This window comes from Zingiber officinale, chromosome 6A (assembly GCF_018446385.1).
Source record: "Zingiber officinale cultivar Zhangliang chromosome 6A, Zo_v1.1, whole genome shotgun sequence".
NCBI classification, from domain to species: Eukaryota; Viridiplantae; Streptophyta; class Magnoliopsida; order Zingiberales; family Zingiberaceae; genus Zingiber; species Zingiber officinale.
In genome coordinates, this window is record NC_055997.1 from 29,553,397 (window position 1) to 29,561,671 (window position 8,275).

The 8,275-nt window shown below is 37.0% G+C and overlaps 1 non-coding gene across 1 annotated transcript; it reads right to left on the bottom strand.

Moving 5' to 3' along the window:
- Positions 1 to 7,169: 7,169 nt before the first annotated feature.
- On the bottom strand, positions 7,170 to 7,275 carry LOC121998852. The gene has a single exon (XR_006116643.1). It is a non-coding gene; the product is annotated as a small nucleolar RNA R71 (small nucleolar RNA).
- Positions 7,276 to 8,275: the final 1,000 nt, after the last annotated feature.

The following is an 8,275-nucleotide window of genomic DNA, read 5'->3' on the forward strand; positions in this document are numbered from 1 at the left end:
CTACTATAACGTGTAACAACTGCAGTCTACAACATTAAGTATTTGTTATAGCAGTTACTTTGATAGTAACTGCTAAACCATCTTCTTTATTATAATTATTAAATTTCACCAACTCCTTTGCCTCTCGTTCCATTTAATGAGCTATCTAAAAATGATGTTTCAACTCCTTGAAGTAAATTTCAACATTCATCGCACTTTACCTATGAAATTGATGAAATTACATAATTATAAAGATGACAACCTAAATCCTTTATCCTTCATTATCCTAAACCATTTAATTTTGATAATAGCTTCTCCTTTGGGTGGCAAGAAAACAATACCTTGTCCTGGCCCCGTGATAGTGATCAATTAATCGATATCTACCTCTTCTTTCGGGTCTTGGGAAGACACTTTGGCTTCCCTCCCTTCTAAACCACCAGCATCTTTGCAGCAAAATCGGGATCAATCGGTGATCCAGTTGAAGTGAGCCCTTCAAACACTGGTGGAGACTGAGACAACCGTTAAATCAGCTATCGATCTACTAGAATGCATGGAATGCTAGGGGCTCACCTTATAAGTCCTTAGGCTAGATAAGGGTCATTCTGTAGCACTTCATTTTATTGTGTTAATGTTCCTTGTTTATTTTGTTGGTGTCTTATAATGACTATCTTTCATATTTTGTCTGTTTAATAGAATCAGTAAATTTTATTTTTCATTTTAAACTATGGGTTGATTTATCTCGGCCTTGTACAATACATTCTAGCAGGTACTAGACAATAGCTGCTACAACACAAGTTTGTCGTTGTTGCAGCTATTGTCCAGTAGCTGTTACAACAAGCTAGTCTAGTAAAGTTCGCGTGGTAGTGACTAGTCTAGATTAGCTACTAATGTACCAATGAATTATAACTTGAATCATAATACACTAAAATGTATCAAACATGCAACTTATAGTATTGGATAGAAACAATGCTAACAAGATAAATATAAATATCTAACCTTCATAGGTAATTTGATCAAAATGTAATACATCATGGAAGATTTTAAGCCATATGACCTATAAACCCTACAACTTCAAATACCATATCTAATTTTCATCACTACTTTGTAGAGAATCTAACTATTATTCTATCTCTTCCAATGCATCTTTCAGTTCTCTAAATTTTTTAGTCTTCGATAGTTTTCTCTTTGATTTTGAACTTGATACTATATTTGAGGATGCACATGAACTTTTTTTCCCCTAGATGTAATGGAAGTGTTCTCTCAATTTTTATTGTTGTAGGCTTCAAAAAACCTTATTTCATCCTATTTACTCTTGAAGGATTGGTGTATAGTGCCCCTAAAATGATTAACTTATGTAGATGCTTCTATCCATGTGTTATAAACACTCGGCTGACGTCTAATAAAGATAACATATGTTTTCCCCTATATTGATTAAATAGATAATTTAGAATCACATATAAACAATATATATTAGGAATAAAAGGACTTACAAATTTAAACGAATTGACTTACCACATGTAGCAGCTAATGTAGGATAGCTGCTATAATGTGCATCAGCTATTGTAGGGTAGATGATGCATTGTATAGTAGCTAGTGTCGGATAGCTGCTACAAGTTTTTGCAGCTACCCCATTACTAGTTGATACATGTTTGTAGTAGTTACAACTTAAATCATAAAATATTAATATGTATCAAACATGCAAACTTTAATACTAGATATAAAAAATTAAAATTCATACAAATATAAATGTCTATTAACAATTTAGTAGTATCTGAGTAGCTAACTTAAAAAGACTTACCATCGAATGGTTTGTAGAAAATGATTTTGGGAAAGTTTTTTGTACATTATAGAACAAAAAATTGGTAAACAAATGTTATTTGGAGAAGCATTATAGTTGCTACACTGTTGTAGCAGTTATTTGTCGAAATAGTTGCTACAATGTTGTAGTAGCCAACATTCCAAGTAGCTGTCACAACGTTGTAGCAGCTATCTGTCTAAGTAGCTACTACCACGTGTAGAAGCTAGTTGTAGTAGCTATTACTACATGTTGTAACAGATAGTGCAGGAATTAAGACTTAAATTTAAACGCCTTACTATCGAATGAAATGTGGGAAATTGAAGCTCCACAAATTGAAAAGTTTGCTGCAATTTATACAACTAAAATAAATTTAAGGAATTATTTAAAATAAAAAGATGAATAACATTGTAAGATAGTACATTGTAGGCTTCAAAAGCTCGTATTGCATCCTGTTTACTCTCGAAGGACTGGTGTATAACACCTCTAAAACTTGTGTAGATGCTTCTATCCAGGTGTCATAAACACCCGACAGCCGACCAATAAAGACAACATATGTTTTGCCCTGTATTAAATATATCACTTAGAATCATGTATAAACAATACATATTATGAATAGAGGGAATTACAACTACGTTGTGGAAGGTAACTTTCCAGGTAGCTGCTAAAACCTGTAGTGTTAACTTTCCAATTAGCTGCTACACATTGTAATAGCTAACTATCAAATTAGTTGCTACAACGTGTTGTAGTTAGTTCTTCTACGTTTTAGTATAAATCTTAATAATATCTTAGAATTAGAGATAATTACAAATTAAAATGATTTTAATTAAATTTTTACCAAATTATATACATAACGAAAATAGCTGCTACAATGATATAGTAGCTAACCGTCGAAATAGCTACTTCATCATTGTAGCTGCTACATCTTCGAATTTGCTACTACAATGTTGTAGCAGTTACTTGTCTAAGTAGCTGCTACAACGTTATAGTAGCTACCTGTCAAATTAACTAATACACTATTATAGTAGGTACCTGTCGAAGTAGTTGTAATAAAATTGTAGCAGCTAGTTATCGAAGTAGCTGATACACCGTTGTAGAAGTTAACATTCCAAGTAGCTGCTACAACGTTGTAGCAGCTAGCCGTCGAAGTAATTGTTACACCATTGCAGTATTTACCTATCAAAGTAGATGATACACCGTTGTAGCAGCTAGTCGTCGGCCTTTGTCTAACCGATCCTATATTAGGATCTTTATATGATGCTAAGTATTCCTAGCTTTGCTCGATCGAGCGCATTCAGGAAGTCTTATGTTCGATCGGTCTTAGTTCGATCGATCGTATATTAGGAGTCTACTAAGGTTTAAGTATCTCGAGCTAGGATGATCTCCTAACCGGTCGAGCCTCCCTTAATTTTTCCTTAGTGTTAAAGTACCATTGTTTTGTTAGATGTGATCGATCTTATGTTCGGCCGACCTTATCCTAGTGTCCTACTCTAGGACCATGTGGACAGGACTCAGGAACTCTGTTGCTGGGTGAATCCCTATCTCAAGTGAGGAATATCCCTCTAATTTAACTTTGACCCAGACTTTTGACCACCACATCACCTTGAATTTGACTGCCATGTCATCCTCCCCATCTGTTTAATAAACATTGATCATTCCTGAAACTTCATATCGACTACAGTGATCCCGTGACTCCCATCCTATGTCCCATGACCTGATTAAAATGTGGGGTTTGACCTTGGTTCATTCTCGTTTCACTGATCTTACCTTTTCTTTCTCCATCTTCTCCTAGGTATATTGCCGAGAGCTATGGATTTAAATTTTCATCCTTGGGCTCAACTATTATCTGAGAAAGAGCAACCCCTAGCAGAGGTGATACAAACTCTAGATCTTCATCACTCACAACAGCGAGAACTTGAGGTGCGTCTATCTACTTCTCATTCCCAAATTCGAGCCGAGGTCGCCTTAAGGGAAAAAGCCTATTTACACTTAGAGCAAATGACTACCGAACTGGATGACCTGAGATTGACGCATGCTTCCGTGATCACCATCCTGACAAAGAAGAACCAAGAAGATTGTCAACTAATATCGCAACAGCAGTAAGATTTGAAGCAGCAAGCAAATAAAATGAGGTCCTTACAAGCTGAATTAAACTGAGCCAACTCAGAGATATCCTCCCTTTCACAAAACTGTGAAGGTAAGTCACATAAACATAGGAGAATGAAGCAAGCGTCTCATCTTTGTCCAGGCTATTATTCAGCCACACGACCCTATTTGGGGTGGGCGGAACAATCCAGCACCTCTATGAGGCAAGACAAGTAAAAATTTGTCTATTCAATGCATCTCTTATGGAAGATTCATAGTAAAAAGTCCATAAGTTCTATCGTTGATTGTATGTTTATTAATGATAATACAAAGTTCCATGTTAAGTTATTATACCTTGTTGTGCTGATTCATTTATCTCTTGATTCTCTTTTCCCAAGAGAAAGACGATCTATCTTCCCAATATGTTAAATGCCATTAATACTCCCAATATCTCTTTAAAAATGGTAACAACCTATCAGTAATAGTTTATCTCCTTATTCCTCCTTTAATCAAATTCTCTGTTACTAATGACCCCTAACTTGGAATTTGATGAACTCCATCAACTTTGCTAATAGATGAACCAACTGAATCTACTACTTGCTTAAAAAGAAATTGTTGGTACTCCAAGGTAGTTTTGATATGATCAAACAAGTTAAGTTAGGTCCTGTTGTGTTTAACCCTGTGTCTAAGTGTGCAGAAACTTAGGAGCATAGGGCATCGAGCAAAAGACGCAGCTATCGAGAAGGACGACACAAGAGAGAGACGACGGGCTCGGTGCATCTGAGGGACGAGGTGCTGCAAAAGAGTACACAGGAAGACGAGAAGGAGGTGTGCGACATTTCTGAGGGACGAGAAGCTGGAGCGGAAGCTTGCTCGAAAAGGCCAAAAGTTGGGTTCGAGTGAGCCCTATTTCGGGTGGCTGAAATCACCTAAGTGAGCAGAGCTGAAGTAGAAGACTCGAACCGAAGCAAGCCGAGTGATGTACGTAGATTTTATACGTTTGTTTGGCATGTTTTGCCACACATTCTTATATTTTATACATGCTTTGTCTATGCACTCTCATGCTTCTTGCTTAAATTTTAGCTTAACTACTCTTCTTTGTTCGGATATCTGCTCTTGTACATTTTCTATTTTCAGGAGTCAAATTTGGAGAAGAATTAATGCTCGTAATCAATTCTGCAATCAAAATGAAGGAAGTTGACACTAGCCATGAGGGCCACATAACCATGCCAAGGGAAATGACCCTGGCCGTGTGGTGATGACAGGGCCATGCAGCATCAATAGCAAAGGGGAATGCCCTGGCTATTTAGATATGACATGGCCATGCCACCTTTTCAAGTCAGTCAGTACATGGTCATGTATGGTTACACGCCCGTGTAGCCTTTCTAGAGCCAAAGAATGACATGGCCGTGTGTGCCACACGATCGTGCGACACTTCCAGAGACGAAGACTGACTAGGCCGTGTGGATCTACATAGTCGTGCAAGCCAGCCAGGGATTAAGCTTGGCACAGCCGTGTGAGGGTTACACGGCCGTGTGACCTTGGCAGAGAAGGGGAAAGCTAAGGCCGTGTGAATCTCACACGGTCGTGTCCTGGGCCGTGTGGCGCCCAAATTCCCTCTTCTATATATAGGAGCTCTCCCTTATGGGGAGATCAATTGTTGGGCACGGTTTCCAGCATTCAAGAGGAGATTTTCATCTAAGATTCGACTCCAAGAGTGGTGGATTGGTTTCGAAGATCACTCGTCGTATTGAGATAAGCATTCCTATTCTATCTTCTTGATTGAGATCAGAATGTTTACAATCTTCTTGTCTTTGGTGCTTTTCTTGTATTCTATGGAGTAGATCTCTTTGTTCTAGAATGGAGGGAGTATTTGTGATGTAAATTGTTGTAAGATTCAAGGATTTGCCATCTTCTTGATTCAATGATGTTGTTATATTTCATATCAATCAATCTTGTATGGATTGTTGTGTTTTGTACCTAATTACCATTTTTGATTGGTTGTTTGTATTTCTTGTGAAATCTTGTAGAGGAATTCTCTAAATTGTATCATCGAGGGGCGTCGTGATAGGGCTGCCCCGCTAACGGACATATAGGGGATCACCTTAAGGGGTGAAACAAGAACCTACAAAGAAGAAGGATGGATTAACGTGCTGAATTCTATATCTTAATGTGAATTAATTAGTGATGTGTTTCTATGTTGTATGACCGAGGGGTGTTGTGATAGGGCTATCCCGCTAATGGACTTTATAGGAATCATAACTCTTTGATTGCTTAAGGTTTAGATAAGAGTCCTTGACCGGTATTTTCTGCAGGAGATAACCGGTGACTTCTTACGAATACATTGCAATTGAGGATAGGGAATTGGTAGGTTGCATTACATTAATGAATATCACAAAGAAACTAAAACTCCTAGAACCTTCACAAAGCTGAGTTTCTACATTTAACCTTTACTTCTAATTCGTAGTCATTTCTTGGGTTATATAATCTCTTGTTCGATTGTTTAGCTAATTCACTTTTGAGACATCCTTAATGATTATAACCAGTCCCTATGAATTTGAAATACTTTTATTACTGACGACGTAACCGTACACTTGCGATGCATAACAAGTTTTTGGTGCTGTTGTCGGGGATTGCGTCTATAACATTAGGGATAATCATGTGAGTTAGACTTAACTTTTCTTTTCTATTCTTTTCTTACATCTAACTTGTAACTAGTTTTCTAATTCTTTTCTGAAATTCTTTCTTTGTATTATTTCTTTACATTCGTTATTCTTTAATTCTTTATTCTTTGTGAATCAAATTCTTTAATCATGTTCTTGTGTGCGAAGATCTAACTTTGCAGGAGAATTACTTCCTCTTGATCCCGAAATTGATAAAACATTTCATAGAAGGAAAATCTTGCAAAGACATCAAGAAGAACAAGAACATTCAAATATGACGAATATACTACTTAAGGATTATGCAACACCTTATGGCAGAGGGTTCCATTCAAGTATTACAAGACCCTCTGTTGAAGCAAATAATTTTGAGATTAAGCCTGCAATAATCAATATGGTTCAACAAAATCACTTTGGAGGCGGACCGCATGAAGATCCTAATCATCATTTGGAAGTCTTTTAGGAAATCTACGGTACCATGAAAATGAATGGTGTTGCTTCAGAAATTGTAAGACTATTATTGTTTGGATTTTCTTTACGAGATAAAGCTAAACAATGGCTGAATTCATTACCTCCTAATACCATTATCACTTGGGAACAATATGAGCAACAATTCTTAAACAAATTCTATCCTCCAAGTAAGACTGCTCATACGAGAAATCTTATTGCAAGATTTAGACAATCAGATTCGGAATCTTTATTTGAAGCATGGGATAGATACAATAGTATACTCAGACAATGCTCACATCATGGATTGGAGAAATGGTTGGTGTTACACTCATTTATAATGACATCAATTATCAAACTAAGGTGTCCCTTGATTTCGTAACTGGAGGGGCACTTAAGAACAAGAGTTTAGATAAGGCCGAAGAAATCATTGAAAGTGTAGCACAGAATCATCATCAATGGGCAACTGAAAGAAGTGGAGGCTATTCTTATACAAACCCAACAAAAGCATCAGGAAAATTTGATGTAGATGCAGTTACCTTAATGACTGCAAAGTTGGATGCTCTTACTAAAAAGCTAGAGAATATGGGAACAAAGTCTAACACGGTAAATGCCCTAGTATGTGCTTGTGAAACTTGTGGAAGTTTTGAACATTCTCCAGACTCATGTCCTTTCGGAGCTATATCTGCACAAATAAATCAATTAGAGCAATGTGATGTTATCATGAGTTTTAATCAGAGACAGAACAATCCCTATTCCAACACATATAACCCTGGGTGGAAGAATCATCCAAATTATTCCTACAGAAATAATCAAGAACAAGGACCATCCATGGGAGGTAGACCAAATTTCTAATTCGGGCAACAAAATTTTCAGCAACAACAACAATCTTCTCAGGGCTTTCAATTTTCTAAAATTTAGAAGATGCTTGAGGAAATTATCTCCAATCAAAATGAAATGAAGCAAGATATTTTGAAGCTAACTCATAGAATGGATAATTCCGACAAGCATCAAAAGATTCAAGATAGCCAAATTACCCAATTAGATTCATCATGTTCAAGAGCACTAAGACAATTTCCTGGAAAACCTGATGTTAACCCAATAGAGCACTGCAATAGAATTAAGCTTAGGAGCAGACGGACCTTGGGTGATCCACAAGTGACTGCTCCACAAGGGATGAAAACTGAAGAAGAGCTCTCTCCTCCAGCACATGAACCAAATCAGATTCAAGATAAAGAGGAGAGTACCATTAAGGTTGAAGAGACTCTTCCACTTAATCCTCAAAGTCAAGTAGTTCCTTTCCCTCAAA